Source organism: Arachis stenosperma, chromosome 4 (genome assembly GCF_014773155.1).
Source record: "Arachis stenosperma cultivar V10309 chromosome 4, arast.V10309.gnm1.PFL2, whole genome shotgun sequence".
Taxonomy (NCBI): Eukaryota; Viridiplantae; Streptophyta; class Magnoliopsida; order Fabales; family Fabaceae; genus Arachis; species Arachis stenosperma.
Window position 1 is genome coordinate 62,161,214 of NC_080380.1, and position 20,875 is coordinate 62,182,088.

The window sequence follows — 20,875 nt, forward strand, 5'->3', positions numbered from 1 at the left end:
ACTTCTCATGATCATCAACCTACAGAAAACATAAAATAACAAAGGAAAATAGATAAATATAACATTGGGTTGCCTCCCAACAAGCGCTTCTTTAATGTCAGTAGCTTGATAGAGGGCTCGCATGGAGCCTCACAGATGCTCAGAGCAATGTTGGAACCTCCCAACACCAAACTTAGAGTTTGAATGTGGGGGTTCAATACCAAACTTAGAATTTGGTTGTGGCCTCCCAACACCAAACTTAGAGTTTGACTGTGGGGGCTCTGTTTTACTCTGTTTTGAGAGAAGCTCTTCATGCTTCCTCTCCATGGTGACAGAGGGATATCCTTGAGCCTTAAACACAAAGGATTCTTCATTCACTTGAATGATCAATTCTCCTCTGTCCACATCAATCACAGCCTTTGCTGTGGCTAGGAAGGGTCTGCCAAGGATGATGGATTCATCCATGCACTTCCCAGTCTCTAGGACTATGAAATCAGCAGGGATGTAATGGTCTTCAATCTTCACCAGAACATCCTCTACAAGTCCATAAGCTTGTTTTCTTGAGTTGTCTGCTATCTCTAGTGAGATTCTTGCAGCTTGTACCTCAAAGATCCCTAGCTTCTCCATTACAGAGAGAGGCATTAGGTTTACACTTGACCCTAGGTCACACAGAGCCTTCTTGAAGGTCATGGTGCCTATGGCGCAAGGTATTGAGAACTTCCCAGGATCCTGTCTCTTTTGAGGTAATTTCTGCCTAGACAAGTCATCCAGTTCTTTGGTGAGCAAAGGAGGTTCGTTCTCCCAAATCTCATTACCAAATAACTTGTCATTTAGCTTCATGATTGCTCCAAGGTATTTAGCTACTTGCTCTTCAGTGACATACTCATCCTCTTCAGAGGAAGAATACTCATCAGAGCTCATGAATGGCAGAAGTAAGTCCAATGGAATCTCTATGGTCTCAATGTCAGCCTCAGATTCCCATGGTTCCTCATTAGGGAACTCATTGGAGGCCAGTAGTCGTCCATTGAGGTCTTCCTCATTGGCGTTCACTGCCTCTTCATCCTCTCCAAGTTCGGCCATATTGATGGCCTTGCACTCTCCTTTTGGATTTTCTTCTGTATTGCTTGGAAGAGTACTAGGAGGGAGTTCAGTAATTTTCTTGCTCAGCTGACCCACTTGTGCCTCCAAGTTTCTAATGGAGGACCTTGTTTCTGTCATGAAACTTTGAGTGGTTTTGATTAGATCAGAGACCATGGTTGCTAAGTCAGAGTGGTTCTGCTTAGAATTCTCTGTCTGTTGCTGAGAAGATGATGGAAAAGGCTTGCCATTGCTAAACCTGTTTCTTCCACCATTATTGTTATTGAAACCTTGTTGAGGTCTCTGTTGATCCTTCCATGAGAGATTTGGATGATTTCTCCATGAAGAATTATAGGTGTTTCCATAGGGTTCTCCCATGTAATTCACCTCTTCCATTAAAGGGTTCTCAGGATTATAAGCTTCTTCTTCAGATGAAGCATCCTTAGTACTGCCTGGTGCATTTTGCATTCCAGACAGACTTTGAGAAATCAAATTGACTTGCTGAGTCAATATTTTGTTCTGAGCTAATATGGCATTCAGAGTATCAATCTCAAGAACTCCTTTCTTCTGACTTGTCCCACTGTTCACAGGATTCCTTTCAGAAGTGTACATGAATTGGTTATTTGCAACCATTTCAATGAGTTCTTGAGCTTCTGTAGGCGTCTTCTTCAGATGAAGAGATCCTCCAGCAGAGCTATCCAGAGACATCTTGGATAGTTCAGAGAGACCATCATAGAAAATACCTATGATGCTCCATTCAGGAAGCATGTCAGAGGGGCACTTTCTGATCAATTGTTTGTATCTTTCCCAAGCTTCATAGAGGGATTCACCTTCCTTCTGTCTGAAGGTTTGGACTTCTACTCTAAGCTTACTCAATTTTTGAGGTGGAAAGAATTTTGCCAAGAAGGCATTGACTAGCTTTTCCCAAGAGTTCAGGCTGTCTTTAGGTTGTAAGTCCAACCATATTCTAGCTCTGTCTCTTACAGCAAAAGGGAATAGCATAAGTCTGTAGACCTCAGGGTCAACCCCATTAGTCTTGACAGTGTCACAGATTTGCAAGAATTCAGCTAAAAACTGATGAGGATCTTCCAATGGAAGTCCATGGAACTTGCAATTCTGTTGCATTAGAGAAACTAATTGAGGCTTAAGCTCAAAGTTATTTTCTCCAATGGCAGGGATAGAGATGCTTCTCCCATAGAAGTCGGGAGTAGGTGCAGTAAAGTCACCCAGCACCTTCCTTGCATTGTTGGCATTGTTGTTGTTCTCGGCTGCCATGGGTTCTTCTTCTTTGAAGATTTCTGTTAGGTCCTCTACAGAGAGTTGTGCCTTAGCTTCTCTTAGCTTTCGCTTCAAGGTCCTTTCAGGTTCAGGATCAGCCTCAACAAGAATGCTTTTGTCTTTGCTCCTGCTCATATGAAAGAGAAGAGAACAAGAAAATGTGGAATCCTCTATGTCACAGTATAGAGATTTCTTGAGGTGTCAGAGGAATAGAAAAATAGAAGAAATAGGTAGAAGAATTCGAACTTAGTGAGATAGAGTTCGAATTGTGCATTGAGGAGGAGTGTTACTCCATAAATAGAAGGATGTGAGAAGAGGGGAAGAAATTTTCGAAAACAGAGTAAAAGATTTTAAAAACATTTTGAAAAAAAGTAATTGATTTTCGAAAACTAAAAGTGGAAAAGAAATCAAGTGATTTTTGAAAAAGATTTTGAAATCAGAAATCAAAAAGATATGATTGAAAACTATTTTGAAAAAGATATGATTTGAAAAACAATTTTAAAAAGATTTGATTTTAAAAATTAATGACTTGCCTAACAAGAAGAGATATGATTCAAACATTAAACCTTTCTCAACAGAAAAGGCAACATACTTGAAATGTTCAATCAAATCATTAATTGTTAGCAAGTATCTTTGAAAAAAGAAAGAAATTGATTTTGAAAAAGATTTGATTGAAAAGATATGATTTGAAAAAGATTTGATTTTAAAAATTTTTTGAAAACCTAAAAAAAAATTTAAATTAAAAACAAAATCTTCCCTCTTGTGCCATCATGGTGTTAAACGCCCAGAATGGTATCCATTCTGGCGTTTAACGCCCAAAATGCTACCCTTTTGGGCGTTAAACGCCCAGCCAGGCACCCTGGCTGGCGTTTAGACGCCAGTTTTTCCTTTTTCACTGGGCATTTTGAACGCCCAGCTTTTTCTGTATAATTCCTCTGCTGCATGTACTGAATCTTCAGTTCCCTGTACTATTGACTTGAAAATAGAACCAAGATCAAATAAACAATGCATGCAATACACCAAACTTAAGATAAGACACTAGACTTAAACAAGAAACATAAAATATTTTTTTGGTTTTTATGATTTTGTAAGTTTTTTGTGCTTTTTTGAAAATTATATGAAGAAAATAAAGGTTTCAGACTTCTTAATGAGAATTCCAGGAATCATTGCAATGCTAGTCTAAGGCTCCGGTCCAGGAATTAGACATGGCTTCACAGCCAGCCAAGCTTTCAAAGAAAGCTCCGGTCCAAAATACTAGACATGGCCAATGGCCAGCCAAGCCTCAGTAGATCATTGCTTCAACAGCAAGATTGATAGGAATCAACAAGCTCTTGTGATGATAAGTTGAAACCTCGGTCCAATAAGATTAGACATGGCTTCACAGCCAGCCAGATTTCAACAGATCATCATGAAACTCTAGAATTCATTCTTAAAGAAATTCTGAAAAAAAATACCTAATTTAAGCAACAAGATGAACCGTCAGTTGTCCATACTCGAAACAATCCCCGGCAACGGCGCCAAAAACTTGGTGCACGAAATTGTGATCACTACTTTTCACAACTCAAATAATCCCTAGTAATGGCTGATGAGCGGATAATTTATACGCTTTTTGGCATTGTTTTTAGGTAGTTTTTAGTAAGTTCAAGCTACTTTTAGGGATGTTTTCATTAGTTTTTATGTTAAATTCACATTTCTGGACTTTACTATGAGTTTGTGTGTTTTTCTGTGATTTCAGGTAATTTCTGGCTGAAATTGAGGGACTTGAGCGAAACTCTGAAAAAGGCTGACAAAAGGACTGCTGATGCTGTTGGAATCTGACCTCCCTGTACTCAAAATAGATTTTCTGGAGCTACAGAAATCCAATTGGCGCGCTCTCAAAAGCGTTGGAAAGTAGACATCCAGGGCTTTCCAGCAATATATAATAGTCCATACTTTATTCGGAAATTGACTACGTAACTTGGCGTTGAACGCCAAGTTCATGCTGCTGTCTGGAGTTAAACGCCAGAAAAACATCATGATCCGGAGTTGAACGCCCAAAACACATCATAACTCGGAGTTCAACTCCAAGAGAAGCCTCAGCACGTGGATTGATCAAGCTCAGCCCAAACATACACCAAGTGGGCCCCGGAAGTGGATTTATGCATCAATTACTTACTCATGTAAACCCTAGGAGCTAGTTTATTATAAATAGGATGATTTATTAATGTATTAGACATCTTTGGTCTCAGTTTTGTTTTATTCTTCATCCTAAGAGGCTACTGATCATGTTTTAGGGGGCTGGCCATTCGGCCATGCCTGAACCTTTTACTTATGTATTTTCAACGGTGGAGTTTCTGCACACCATAGATTAAGGGTGTGAAGCTCTGTTGTACCGCAAGTATTAATGCAATTCTATTTTCTTTTATTCAAATCTCTCTTATTCTTATTCCAAGATATTCATTCGTACCCAAGAACATGATGAATGTGATGATTATATGACCCTCATTATCATTCTCACTTATGAACGCGCGTGATTGACAACCACTTCCGTTCTACATGCAACAGAGCTTGAATGTGTATCTCTTAGATTCCCCAACAGAATCTTCGTGGTATAAGCTAGATAGATGGCGGCATTCATGAGGATCCGGAAAGTCTCACCTTGTCTGTGGTATTCCGAGTACGATCCTGGGAATCCGGAAAGTCTAACCTTGTCTGTGGTATTCCGAGTAGGATTCCGGTAATGAATGACTGTGACGTGCTTCAGACTTGCAAGTGCTGGGCGTTAGTGACAGACGCAAAAGAATCAAGGGATTCTATTCCAGTAGGCGCGGGAACCAACCAGTGATTAGCCGTGCTGTGACAGAGCGCGTGAGCGTAGTTTTCACTGCGAGGATGGGATGTAGCCTTTGGCCAGTGTGATGCCTCCAGACGATTAGCCATGCGAGTGACAGCCGCAGAGGACCATTTTCCCGAGAGGATTGAAAGTAGCCATCGTCGAACGGTGAACCCCTATACACAGCTTGCCATGGAAAGGAGTAAGAAGGATTGAGTTGAAGCAGGAGGATAGCAGGCGTCCTTGAGCACACAGTATCTCCATTCGCTTATCTGAAATTCCCACCAATGAATCTGCATAAGTATTCTATCCCTTTTATTATTTCTATTTTCTTATTTCTATTTTAGAAAATCCATAATCAATTGGTTTAATCTGCCTAACTGAGATTTACAAGGTGACCATAGCTTGCTTCATACCAACAATCTCTGTGGGATCGACCCTTACTCGAGTAAGGTTTATTACTTGGACGACCCAGTACACTTGCTGGTTAGTTGAACGGAGTTGTGAAAACAACTGATGCCATAATAATGATTTCATACAAGTACAAAAGAACATGGATCACAATTTCGTCCACCAAGTTTTTGGCGACGTTGCCGGGGATTGTTCGAGTATGGACAACTGACGGTTCATCTTGTTGCTCAGATTAGGTAATTTTCTTTTCAAAAATCTTTTTCAAAATTTTTCTTTTATTTTTCGTTTTTCTAAACTTTATTTTCGAAAAAATTAATAAAAATTCAAAAAAATTCATAAAATCATAAAAATAAAAAATTATTTTGTGTTTCTTGTTTGAGTCTTGAGTCAATTTTTAAGTTTGGTGTCAATTGCATGCTTAAAAAATTTTTCTTGCATTTTTCGAAAATCCCATGCATTCATAGTGTTCTTCATGATCTTCAAGTTGTTCTTGATAAGTCCTCTTGTTTGATCTTGATGTTTTCTTGTTTTGTGTTGTTTGTTGTTTTTCATATGCATTTTTTGTTTGTTAGAGTCCATGCATTAAAGATTTCTAAGTTTGGTGTCTTGCATGTTTTCTTTGCATAAAAAATTTTTCAAAATTATGTTCTTGATGTTCATCATGATCTTCAAAGTGTTCTTGGTGTTCATCTTGACATTCATAGCATTCTTGCATGCATTCATGGTTTTGATCTAAAAATTTTATGCATTGAGTATTTTTGTTGTTTTTCTCTCTCATAATTAAAAATTCAAAAATCAAAAAAATATCTTTTCCTTATTTCCCTCCAAATTTTCAAATTTTGGGTTGACTTGGTCAAAAATTTTTAAAAATTAGTTGTTTCTTACAAGTCAAGTCAAAATTTCAATTTTAAAAATCTTATCTTTTTAAATTCTTTTTCAAAAAAATCATATCTTTTTCATTTTTAATTTTTTTCGAAAATTTCAAAAATATTTTTCAAATTATTTTCAAAATCTTTTCCTTATCTTTACATCATATTTTCGAAAATTCACTAATAATTAATGTGATTGGTTCAAAAATTTGAAGTTTGTTACTTTCTTGTTAAGAAAGGTCCAATCTTTAAGTTCTAGAATCTTATCTTGTAGTTTCTTGTTAGTGAAGTAAATAATTTCAAAATTTTTGAACTAAATCTTTTTATCTTTTATTTCATCTTTTTCAAAAATTTTATTTTTTTAAAATTTGATTTCAAAATATCTTATCTAACTTGCTATCTTCTTATCTTTTTCAATTTTGATTTCAAATCTTTTTCAATCAACTAACTAATTTCTTGTTTGTTTCTTATCCTTTTCAAAACCACCTAACTACTTTTTCCTCTCTAATTTTCGAAAATATCTCATCCCTTTTTCAAAAATTCTTTTTAATTAACTAATTGTTTCATGTTTTAATTTTAATTACATTTTATCTCTAATTTTCGAAAATCACTAACCCCTTTTCAAAAATTATTTTCGAAATATCCCTTCTCTTTTCTTCTTCTATTTAATTATCTAATTACTAACACTTCTCTCCACCTCTCTTCATCCAAAAATCCGAATCTCCCTCTTCATTCTTCTACCCCTTCTTTTTCTACTAACATAAAGGAATCTCTATACTGTGACATAGAGGATTCCTCTTTCTTTTCTTGTTCTCTTCTCTTTCATATGAGCAGGAACAGGGATAAAGGCACTCTTGTTGAAATTGATCCAGAACCTGAAAGGACTCTGAAGAGAAAATTAAGAGAAGCTAAATTACAACAATCCAGAAGCAACCTTTTAGAAATTTTCGAACAAGAGAAGGAGATGGCAGCCGAAAATAATAATAATGCAAGGAGAATGCTTGGTGACTTCACAAAGCCAACGTCCAAGTTTGATGGAAGAAGCATCTCCATTCCTGCCATTGGAGCCAATAACTTTGAGCTGAAACCTCAGCTAGTTGCCTTAATGCAACAAAACTGCAAGTTTTATGGACTTCCATCTGAAGATCCTTATCAGTTTTTAACTGAGTTCTTGCAGATCTGTGAGACTGTAAAGACGAATAGAGTTGATCCTGAAGTCTACAGACTCATGCTTTTCCCTTTTGCTGTAAGAGACAGAGCTAGAATATGGTTGGATTCACAACCTAAGGATAGCCTGGACTCATGGGATAAGCTGGTCACTGCTTTCTTGGATAAATTCTTTCCTCCTCAAAAGCTGAGCAAGCTGAGAGTGGATGTCCAAACCTTCAAACAAAAAGATGGTGAATCCCTCTATGAAGCTTGGGAAAGATACAAGCAGCTGACCAAAAGATGTCCATCTGACATGTTCTCAGAATGGACCATATTAGATATATTCTATTATGGTCTCTCTGAATTTTCGAAAATGTCATTGGACCATTCTGCAGGTGGATCTATTCATCTGAAGAAAATGCCTGAAGAGGCTCAAGAACTCATTGACATGGTTGCAAATAACCAGTTCATGTACACATCTGAGAGGAATTCCGTGAATAATGGGATACCTCAGAAGAAAGGAGTTCTTGAAATTGATGCTCTGAATGCCATACTGGCACAGAACAAAGTGTTGACTCAACAGGTCAACATGATCTCTCAAAATCTGAATGGATGGCAATATGCATCCAACAGTAATAGAGAGGCAGCTTCTGAAGAAGCTTATGATCCTGAGAATCCTGCCATGGCAGAGGTTAATTACATGGGTGAACCTTATGGAAACACCTATAACTCATCATGGAGAAATCATCCAAATTTCTCATTGAAGGATCAACAAAAACCTCAACAAGGTTTTAACAATGGTGGACGTAATAGGCTGGGCAATAGCAAGCCATATCCATCATCTTGTCAGCAACAGACAGAGAATTCTGAACAAAACACTTCTAATTTAGCCAATGTAGTCTCTGATCTGTCAAAGGCCACTTTCAGTTTCATGAGTGAAACAAGATCCTCCATTAGAAATCTGGAGGCACAAGTGGGCCAGCTGAGTAAGAAAGTCATTGAAACTCCTCCCAGTATTCTCCCAAGCAATACAGAAGAGAATCCAAAAGGAGAGTGCAAAGCCATTGACATAGTCAATATGGCCGAATGCACAGGGGAGGAGGAGGACGAAAATCCTAGTGAGGAAGACCTCCTGGGACGTCCCTCAAGCAAGAAGGAGTTTCCTATTAAGGATCCAAAGGAATCTGAGGCTCATATAGAGACCATAGAGATTCCCTTAAACCTCCTTCTGCCATTCATGAGCTCTGAAGACTATTCTTCCTCTGAAGAGGATGAAGACGTGACTGGAGAGCAAGTTGCTCAATATTTAGGAGCTATCATGAAGCTGAATGCCAAGTTGTTTGGTAATGAGACTTTGGGAAGTGAACCTCCCTTGCTCATTAATGAACTGGATACTTGGATTCAGAAAATTCTACCTCAAAAGAAACAAGATCCTGGCAAGTTCTTAATACCTTGTACCATAGGCACCATGATCTTTGAAAAAGCTCTGTGTGATCTGGGGTCAGGGATAAATCTTATGCCACTCTCTGTAATGGAGAAGCTGGGGATCATTGAGGTACAACCTGCCTTGTTCTCATTACAACTGGCAGACAAGTCATTGAGACAAGCCTATGGAATAGTAGAGGACGTGCTAGTAAAGGTTGAAGGCCTTTACATCCCTGCTGATTTCATAATCTTAGACACTAGGAAGGAAGAGGATGATTGCATCATCCTTGGAAGACCTTTCCTAGCCACAGCAGGAGCTGTGATAGATGTCAACAGAGGGGAATTAGTCTTTCAATTGAATAGGGACTACCTTGTGTTTAAGGCACATGGCCATCCCTCTGTGAAAAAAGAGAGTAAGCATGAAGAGCTTCTCTCAGTTCAGAGTCAAGAAGAGCCCCCACAGTCAAACTCTCAGTTTGGTGTTGTGAGGCCACAACCAAACTCTAAGTTTGGTGTTAAGATCCCATATCCAAACTCTAAGTTTGGTGTGGACAACTATACAACATTGACTTGATCACTTTGTGGCTCCATGAGAGCCACTGTCAAGCTATTGACATTAAAGAAGCGCTTGTTGGGAGGCAACCCAATTTTATTTATCTAATTTCTATTTTATACTATTTTATTGTTATTTTGTGTTTTATTACGTACATGATCATGAGGAGTCACGAAAAAAATCATAAAAATTAAAAACAGAATCAAAAACAGCAGAAGAAAAAAATTTCACCCTGGAGGACGCACGGGCTGGCGTTCAACGCCAGTAAGATGCATCTGGCTGGCGTTCAACGCCAGAACAGAGCATCATTCTGGCGCTGAACGCCAGAAACAAGCAACATTCTTGCGCTGAACGCCAAGAATGTGCCCAGAGAGGAAAAACTGGCGCTGAACGCCAGTAACAAGCATGAAACTGGCGTTCAACGCCAGAAACATGCTTTACATGGGCGTTGAATGCCCAGAACGTGCACCAATGGGCGTTTAAATGCCAGAATGATGCACGAAGGCATTTTACATGCCTATTTGGTGCAGGGATGGAATTCCTTGACACCTCAGGATCTGTGGACCCCACAGGATCCCCACCTAACATATTTCCACCTTACCTTTTAATCCTAATCACACTCTCCTAATCCAAATTCACTCTTCCCCATGTCACACTTCCCAACACCTTTCACCAATCACCTCAATTCCTCTTCCCAAATTAGCCCATTCACCACTCACATCCATCCACTCTTCCCCATAAACCCCACCTACCTTCAAAAATTCAAACCAATCTCCCTCCCATTCCCACCCAAATGGCCGAACATACCTCCCCTCCTTTCCCTATAAATACCCTTCCATTCTACTTCATTTTCACACAACACAACCCCTCATTCTTCACCTAAGCCGAACCTACCTCTCTCCCTCTCTACCATATTTTCTTCTTCTTCTTCTTCTCTTCTTTCTTTTATTGCTCGAGGGCGAGCAATATTTTAAGTTTGGTGTGGTAAAAGCATAAGCTTTTTTTTGTTTTTCCATTACCAATGGCACCTAAGGCCGGAGTATCCTCTAGAAAAGGAAAAGGGAAGACAAAAGCTTCCACCTCCGAGTCATGGGAGATGGAAAGATTCATCTCCAAGAGCCATCAAGACCACTTCTATGATGTTGTGGCAAAGAAGAAGGTGATCCCTGAGGTCCCTTTCAAGCTCAAAAAGATTGAGTATCCGGAGATCCGACATGAAGTCCAAAGAAGAGGTTGGGAAGTCTTAACCAACCCCATGCAACAAGTCGGAATCTTAATGGTTCAAGAGTTCTATGCCAATGCATGGATCACTAGGAACCATGATCAAGGTATGAACCCGAGTCCAAAGAACTATCTCACAATGGTTCGGGGGAAATACTTGGATTTCAGTCCGGAAAATGTAAGGTTGGCGTTTCACTTGCCCATGATGCAAGGAGATGAACGCCCCTACACTAGTAGGGTCAACTTTGATCAAAGGTTGGACCAAGTCCTTATGGACATTTGTGTGGAAGGAGCTCAATGGAAGAGAGACTCCAAAGGCAAGCCAGTCCAACTAAGAAGACTGGACCTCAAGCCTATAGCTAGAGGATGGTTGGAGTTCATTCAACGCTCCATCATTCCTACTAGCAACCGATCTGAAGTTACTGTGGATCGGGCCATCATGATTCATGGCATCATGATTGGAGAGGAAGTAGAAGTTCATGAGGTCATCTCCAATAAAATCTACAAAATAGCCGACAAGCCCTCACCTATGGCACGGCTAGCTTTTCCTCACCTTATTTGCCATCTATGTTACTCAGCTGGAGTTATCATAGAATGAGACATCTCTATTGAAGAGGATAAGCCCATCACCAAGAAAAGGATGGAGCAAGCAAGAGAAGCCCCTCACGGTTCTCAAGAGGTGCATGAGGAAGCTCATCATCAAGAAATCCCTGAGATGCCTCAAGGGATGCACTTTCCTCCAAACAACTATTGGGAGCAACTCAACACTTCCTTAGAAGGTTTGAGCAATAATGTGGAACAATTAAGGGTGGAACATCATGAGCACTCCATCATTCTCCAAGAAATAAGAGAAGATCAAAGAGCAATGAGGGAGGAGCAACAAAGGCAAGGAAGGGACATAGAAGAGCTAAAGAACATCATTGGTCCTTCAAGAAGAAGACGCCACTAGAGGTGGATTCATTCCTTGTTCTTTATTTCTTTCTATTTTTCGGTTTTTAATATTGTGTCTATCTATGTTTTGTGTCCTTATTTCATGATCATTAGTATGTAATCATGCCTTAAAGCTATGAATAAATTCCATTAATCCTTCACTTCTCTTAAAAGAAAAATGTTTTAATTCAAAAGAACAAGAAGTACATAAATTTCGAAAATAGCTCTTGAATTTAGTTTAATCATATTGATGTGGTGACAATACTTTTTGTTTTCTGAATGAATGCTTGAACAGTGCATATGTCTTTTGATCTTGTTGTTTTTGAATGTTAAAATTGTTGGCTCTTGAAAGAATGATGAACAAAGAGAAATGTTATTGATGATCTGAAAAATCATGAAATTGATTCTTGAAGCAAGAAAAAGTAGTGAATGAAAAAAAAAAGGGGGAAGGAGCAATAGAAAAAGCCACGAGCCCTTAAAACCAAAAGGCAAGGGTAAAAAGGATCCAAGGCTTTGAGCATCAATGGATAGGAGGGCCCAAGGAAATAAAATCCAGGCCTAAGCGGCTAAATCAAGCTGTCCCTAACCATGTGCTTGTGTCATGAAGGTCCAAGTGAAAAGCTTGAGACTGAGTGGTTAAAGTCGTGATCCAAAGCAAAAAGAGTGTGTTTAAGAGCTCTGGACACCTCTAACTGGGGACTCTAGCAAAGCTGAGTCACAATCTGAAAAGGTTCACCCAGTCATGTGTCTGTGGCATTTATGTATCCGGTGGTAATACTGGAAAACAAAGTGCTTAGGGCCACGGCCAAGACTCATAAGTAGCTGTGTTCAAGAATCAACATACTTAACTAGGAAAGTCAATAACACTATCCAAAATTCTAAGTTCCTAGAGAAGCCAATCATTCTAAACTTCAAAGGAAAAAGTGAGATGCCAAAACTGTTCAGAAGCAAAAAGCCACAAGTCCCGCTCATCTAATTATAATTAATATTCATTGATATTTTGGAATTTATAGTATATTCTCTTCTTTTTATCCTATTTGATTTTCAGTTGCTTGGGGACAAGCAACAATTTAAGTTTGGTGTTGTGATGAGCGGATAATTTATACGCTTTTTGGCATTGTTTTTAGGTAGTTTTTAGTAAGTTCAAGCTACTTTTAGGGATGTTTTCATTAGTTTTTATGTTAAATTCACATTTCTGAACTTTACTATGAGTTTGTGTGTTTTTCTGTGATTTCAGGTAATTTCTGGCTGAAATTGAGGGACTTGAGCGAAACTCTGAAAAAGGCTGACAAAAGGACTGCTGATGTTGTTGGAATCTGACCTCCCTGCACTCAAAATGGATTTTCTGGAGCTACAGAACTCCAATTGGCGCTCTCTCAACGGCTTTGGAAAGTAGACATCCAGGGCTTTCCAGCAATATATAATAGTCCATACTTTATTCGGAAATTGACGACGTAACTTGGCGTTGAACGCCAAGTTCATGCTGCTGTCTGGAGTTAAACGCCAGAAAAACGTCATGATCCGGAGTTGAACGCCCAAAACACGCCATAACTCGGAGTTCAACTCCAAGAGAAGTCTCAGCACGTGGATTGATAAAGCTCAGCCCAAACATACACCAAGTGGGCCCCGGAAGTGGATTTATGCATCAATTACTTACTCATGTAAACCCTAGGAGCTAGTTTATTATAAATAGGATGATTTATTAATGTATTAGACATCTTTGGTCTCAGTTTTGTTTTATTCTTCATCCTAAGAGGTTACTGATCACGTTTTAGGGGGCTGGCCATTCGGCCATGCCTGAACCTTTTACTTATGTATTTTCAACGGTGGAGTTTCTGCACACCATAGATTAAGGGTGTGGAGCTCTGCTGTACCTCAAGTATTAATGCAATTCTATTTTCTTTTATTCAAATCTCTCTTATTCTTATTCCAAGATATTCATTCATACCCAAGAACATGATGAATGTGATGATTATATGACCCTCATTATCATTCTTACTTATGAACGCGCGTGATTGACAACCACTTCCGTTCTACATGCAACAGAGCTTGAATGTGTATCTCTTAGATTCCCCAACAGAATTTTCATGGTATAAGCTAGATAGATGGCGGCATTCATGAGGATCCGAAAAGTCTCACCTTGTCTGTGGTATTCCGAGTAGGATCCTGGGAATCCGAAAAGTCTAACCTTGTCCGTGGTATTCCGAGTAGGATTCCGGTAATGAATGACTGTGACGTGCTTCAGACTTGTAAGTGCTGGGCGTTAGTGACAGACGCAAAAGAATCAAGGGATTCTATTCCAGTAGGCGCGGGAACCAACCAGTGATTAGCCGTGCTGTGACAGAGCACGTGAGCGTAGTTTTCACTGCGAGGATGGGATGTATCCTTCGGCCAGTGTGATGCCTCCAGACGATTAGCCATGCGAGTGACAGCCGCAGAGGACCATTTTCCCGAGAGGATTGAAAGTAGCCATCGTCGAACGGTGAACCCCTATACACAGCTTGCCATGGAAAGGAGTAAGAAGGATTGAGTTGAAGCAGGAGGATAGCAGGCGTCCTTGAGCACACAGTATCTCCATTCGCTTATCTGAAATTCCCACCAATGAATCTGCATAAGTATTCTATCCCTTTTATTATTTCTATTTTCTTATTTCTATTTTAGAAAATCCATAATCAATTGGTTTAATCTGCCTAACTGAGATTTACAAGGTGACCATAGCTTGCTTCATACCAACAATCTCTGTGGGATCGACCCTTACTCGCGTAAGGTTTATTACTTGGACGACCCAGTACACTTGCTGGTTAGTTGAACGGAGTTGTGAAAACAACTGATGCCATAATAATGATTCCATACAAGTACAAAAGAACATGGATCACAATTTCATCCACCAATGGCCCCAAAGACTTGGTGCTCAATACCATGGCATAAACACAACTTCGCACAACTAACCAGCAAGTGTACTGGGTCGTCCAAGTAATAAACCTTACGCGAGTAAGGGTCGATCCCACGAACATTGTTGGTATGAAGCAAGCTATGGTCACCTTGTAAATCTTAGTCAGGCAGACTCAAATGGTTATGGATGATGTATGAATAAAACATAAAGATAAAGATAGAGATACTTATGCAATTCATTGGTGAGAACTTCAGATAAGCGTATGGAGATGCTTTGTCCCTTCCGTCTCTCTGCTTTCCTACTGTCTTCATCCAATCATTTTTACTCCCTTCCATGGCAAGCTGTATGTTGGGCATCACCGTTGTCAATGGCTACAGTCCCGTCCTCTCAGTGGAAATGTTCAACGCACCCTGTCACGGCACGGCTATCCAGCTGTCGGTTCTCGATCATGTCGGAATAGAATCCAGTGATTCTTTTGCGTCTGTCACTAACGCCCCACAATCGCGAGTTTGAAGCTCGTCACAGTTCATTCAATCATTGAATCCTACTCAGAATACCACAGACAAGGTTTAGACCTTCTGGATTCTCTTGAATGCAGTCATCAATTCTAGCTTATACCACGAAGATTTCGGTTAAAGAACCCAAGAGATATCTACCCAATCTAAGGTAGAACGGAGGTGATTGACGGTCACACGTTCATAGGTGAGAATGATGATGAGTGTCATGGATCATCACATTCATCAAGTTGAAGAACAAGTGATATCTTGGAATAAGAACAAGCTGAATTGAATAGAAGAACAATAGTAATTGCATTAATACTCGAGGTACAGCAAAGCTCCACACATTAATCTATGGTGTGTAGAAACTCCACCGTTGAAAATACATAAGAACAAGGTCTAGGCATGGCCATGAGGCCAGCCTCCCAAAGAGGGTTCAATGATAAAAACATGATCAAAAGATGAAAAATACAATAGTAAAAGGTCCTATTTATAGGGAACTAGTAGCTTAAGAATTACAAAGGTGAGTAAATGACATAAAAATCCACTTCCGGGCCCACTTGGTGTGTGCTTGGGCTGAGCATTGAAGCATTTTCGTGTAGAGACTCTTCTTGGAGTTAAACGCCAGCTTTTGTGCCAGTTTGGGCGTTTAACTCCCACTTTGGTGCCAGTTCCGGCGTTTAACGCTGGGAATTCTGAAGGTGACTTTGAACGCCGGTTTGGGCCATCAAATCTTGGGCAAAGTATGGACTATCATATATTGCTGGAAAGCCCAGGATGTCTACTTTCCAACGCCGTTAAGAGCGCGGCAATTGGGCTTCTGTAGCTCCAGAAAATTCACTTCGAGTGCAGGGAGGTCAGAATCCAACAGCATCTGCAGTCCTTTTCAGTCTCTGAATCAGATTTTTGCTCAGGTCCCTCAATTTCAGCCAGAAAATACCTGAAATCACAGAAAAACACACAAACTCATAGTAAAGTCCAGAAAAATGAATTTTAACTAAAAACTAATAAAAAGTATACTAAAAACTAACTAAATCTACTAAAAACATACTAAAAACAATGCCAAAAAGTGTATAAATTGTCCGCTCATCAGTGGTCTTAACGTGACCACTAATGTTGCCTTCTCAATTTTTGGCCAACGTTATTGGGACTCACTTTTCTCTATAACGTTGATTTATACCCCTTCGCGAACGTTATAGGGAATCACTTTTCCCATTAACGTTGCTTGGTGCCTTTTGTTCCTACGTTAGAGTTCACGTTAGTGTAGCTAACGTGACTCTTAACGTGGATGTGTCTCACCTTCGAGAGCATTAGTGACACTCACCTTTGTCACTAACGCTCCAAATGCCCAAATTCTCTACGTTAGAACTCACGTTAACTAAGTTAACGTGGCTCTTAACGTAGTAGTGATGCCATCTTCCAATGTTAGTGACAAAAGTGAGTGTCACTAACATTGGCTCCTTGATCTCAACTCCACGTTAACTTTCACGTTAATTGTCTTAACGTGAAAGTTAACGTAGGCAATGCTAGTTAGTCCAACGTTAGTGACAAAAGTGAGTGTCACTAACGTTGGCTTTTGTTTTCCTCTTCAACGTTAGAGTTCACGTTAACTAAGTTAACGTGACTCTTAACGTGGATCATTGCCAAGTTTTCCAACGTTATTGGTGTTCACTTTTACCACTAACGTTGGAGTTCTCTTTTGCTTCTATGTTAACTACCACGTTAACTTAGTTAACGTAGCAAGTAACATGAGCTATTGATGGCTTCGCAGGCGTTATTGGTGATCACTTTTCTCATTAACGTTGCAAGATTTTTACCGTTCCACGTTAGTGTTCACATTAACTAGGTTAACGTGAATACTAATGTGGGTCTTCCTTGCTTCCTTTTGCCCTGAAATCAAGCAATTAGAGTGCATCAAAGCTCTAACTAAAGTCATGAGATTAGGCATCATCAATTTATCATGCAATTCTAGCAAAATTCTCATGAAATCATGCAAAGTTCACAATAGTTGCTTGAATCAAGGTGTGAATGTATTTTCATCCAAAACTTGCCTTATTCACTAAGAAAATGCATGAAACTACCCTGAAACAGTAAAGAAAATGTTAGTGAAACTGGCCTAGATGCCCTGGCATCACAACACCAAACTTAAAGCTTGCTTGTCCCTAAGCAAGTACTGAAGCATAAGAAGAATGAAATGAAAGAACAAGAAGATAAAATAGAAGTAGAATTCTTGGTTTATGGGGGTTTCATGCATAGCAACTTAGGTTCCTCCCCTTTAGGTTTCAAGCCTTTATCAACTCCTTGGTCACTTTCTTGATTTCATCCTTTGAGACTTCTTTCTTATTGATCCTTCCTTCTTTTTCAAAGTTTATTTTTCTTTTTGCTAAGTGCTTTGTAAGAGGGCGACTCTTTATGATAAGCTTTCAGCCAACACTCCTAAACCAGTTGGTTTAAGGTGCTAGGTGTTAAGACACCCCTAAGGACTTACTTCCTCAAGTCTCTTTCCCTCATACACACACACCATAGGCACATGGTTTGTTATTTTTCCTTTCTTGAGACCTTGGTCTCCAGCACCTCTTTGGGTTACTAAGTGTTCTGTAGCAAAGGTTACTCTTGATAGTGGACTTTTAGCTGATAATCCCGGATTAGTTAATCCAAGTTACCAAGTGATAAGGCACCCTTAAGAGCTTATTCATCCAAGTATATCCCTTGTACATAAACACCACAGACATATGCCTCAATTTTGAAACCCTTGGTGCCTAGCATTATTTCTTATTGTGTTTCTTTCTTTTTCACTTTTATTGCTCTTTCTCTTTTCTTATTAGGATCTTATTGTTTAGTTAGTCTCAAAGGATGTGTCTCAAACATAGGACTTAGGATAGATAGTTACTTTCTTTCCTTATTTGGTAAACCAACTTAACTTACTAATTAACCTACTACAAACATTCAGAATGCACTTCACAAAATAACTCCACTCTTGTTCTTTTCATAACATTTTCTTTTTGATTAACTTAAAGAGACAAGCATACAAGTAAGAAAGATGAAAGTGAACACTCAAGATATTAAGCTAGCACATTTAGATGTGAATAAAGAGGAACAAGTAAAAGATGCAGGTTCTATTCAATCATTTTTCACTTAGAGTTCTGTATTTCGAGATGGTTTGAAACAACCTCATGATATCTTCCTTGGTATTCTCGTCCTAGTATTTGCATCCCTGTCTGTTTCCTTGGATGATGGGGTATGCTCATTCCCTGAGTTTGATTAAATTCCTGCAACACTATTGAAAGTTGCTTGTTCTCCAAGCACTTGGAAAAGGGTTAGCATGCATGTGTGCTTGTGAGCTTAAGAACTTAAATTGGTGTGTGAACACCAAACTTAGTTCTTTGCTTACTTGAAAAATTGGATGCATGTAAGAACCTTGTGTGCTTTTTATTAAGAAACAATTATGAGCTAAAAAGATAATCTATATTTTAGAGGTTAAGCCTCCGTCAAGTAAGTTCTCTAATTGCTAGAGGAATGCTTCATCACTAAGGGTTGCAATGCACTCTTCAGCTGGAGTTTTGGTGGAACACCAAACTTAGAGCCCTATATTCACCGTTGAATTGTTTTTGGTGTGTAACACCAAACTTAGCTCCTCACACTATAGAGAATCCAACTTGAAATTTTTATTGAAAGACTTATGAAAAGAGAATTACCTCAGGTTGGGTTGCCTCCTAAAAAAGTGCATTTTTAGCGTCGCTAGCTCGACGAGTCTTTCCTTAGTTGAGGTTATACTTCTGTTTGGGGGTCTCCTTCATGCTGCCCAAGTAGTGTTTGAGTCTTTGTCCATTCACAGTGAATCTTCTCTTTGAGCCTTCTTCCATTATTTCTATATGTGCATAAGGTGAGACTTTTGTGACTAGAAAGGGTCCCGACCATCTTGATTTGAGTTTTCCAGGGAAGAGTTTCAGTCTAGAGTTGTAGAGAAGCACATGTTGCCCTTCTTCGAAACTTCTGGGTACCAAATTGAGATCATGTCTCCTTTTTGCTTTTTCCTTATAGATCTTGGTAATTTCATAGGCTTGAGATCTAAATTCTTCAAATTCTTGAAGCTGCAGGACCCTTTTTTCACCAGTAGCAGTGCTATCTAGGTTCAGTGTTTTAAGGGCCTAGGAGGCCTTGTGCTCCAGCTCTAATGGCAAGTGACAAGCCTTACCATACACCAGTTGATATGGGGACATCCCAATTGGTGTTTTAAAGACTGTCCTGTATGCCCAAAGAGCATCATCTAGCTTCTTCGCCCAGTCCTTTCTTGATATCCCCACAGTATTTTCCAGAATCCTTTTCAACTCTCGGTTAGATATCTCTGTTTGCCCACTTGTTTGGGGATGATAAGGTGTGGCAACCTTATGCTTTACCCCATATGGCAGGAGTAGGGCTTCCAATGGTCTATTGTAGAAATGGCTCCCTCTGTCACTGATGAGGGCTCGTGGGACTCCAAACCTGGTGATGATATTCCTTCGAAGAAAGTTTATGACTACCTTGTTGTCATTAGTTGGGGTCGCCACTGCCTCCACCCACTTAGATACATAGTCTACTGCCACCAAGATAAACTTATTTGAATATGAGGGTGGGAATGGTCCCATGAAATCGATTCCCCATACATCAAACAGTTCAAGCTCTAGAATGTATTGCTGTGGCATCTTATTTCTCTTGGGCAGGTTGCCAGCCCTTTGGCATTCATTGCAGCTTCTCACTAATTCCTTAGCATCTTTGAAGATAGTGGGCCAGAAGAACCCACATTGCAGCACCTTTGTGGCAGTTTTTTCTCCTCCAAAATGACCTCCATAACTAGCACTATGGCAACTCCATAGGACCCTTCGTCCTTTTCTTCTGAGATGCACTTCCTAAGGATTCCATCTGAGCATTTCTTAAAGAGATAGGGTTCATCCCAAATGAAATACTTGGCATCATTGATGAGTTTCCTTCTTTGATATTTGTTGATTCCAGGGGGTAAGTCACCGGCTGCTTTAAAATTGGCAATATCCGCAAACCAAGGTGCTTGACGTCGGGATTTTTGCCAGTAAAGAATTTCATAAAAACAGTCGCGTTGTAGATATAGTCTCTAAACCGACAAAAATCCCTTCGTACAAACGTTTTGGTTGTCACAAGTAACAAACCCCTTTAAAATTGATAACCAAGTATTTAAACCTCGGGTCGTCTTCTCAAGGAATTACAGGGAGGTATGTTCTTATTATTGGTTATGAGTCTGTAAATTGGGGTTTTGGAAGTAAGGTGCGAATATATTATATGATAAGTAAAATAAAGTAATACTAATAAAATCTCTTGGCAAGGTATAAGAACTGGAGGTCCTATCCCAGTTATCCTTATCAATTGTGATGAGAATTGGATTCTTCTCCCACTTTGTTAACCTCTAACTATGAAGGTAAGTTAAGTGGATGAATTAATTCCAATTCTCAACTAACAATGAGTTTGATAACTCAAGAGTCACCAATTAATCAACCACAGCCAAGAATGTAAAAAGCTAAATTAAAATTATAAATATTTGAAATACCTTCAATTCATTCAAAGCAGTAAAATCTAACATGAAAAATATTCATAAGCCAATTGGGCAACAGGAAAATCCAAATTATTTATATCAATAAAAGACAGCAGTCATCAATCTGAAATATCTCAAATAACATTAATTAAGAAAATCAATCTAAACATGGAACATTGAAAATAAATAAAAATAAAGAACCTGGGATTGAGAGTCACTCCTAAAACTAAGAGAAGTCCTAA

At 39.2% G+C, this 20,875-nt stretch overlaps 1 non-coding gene across 1 annotated transcript; it reads left to right on the plus strand.

Annotated features, from left to right (window-relative positions):
• Positions 1 to 1,818: 1,818 nt before the first annotated feature.
• On the plus strand, positions 1,819 to 1,926 carry LOC130977766 (small nucleolar RNA R71). The gene has a single exon (XR_009085443.1). It is a non-coding gene; the product is annotated as a small nucleolar RNA R71 (small nucleolar RNA).
• The last annotated feature ends 18,949 nt before the right edge of the window (positions 1,927 to 20,875 follow it).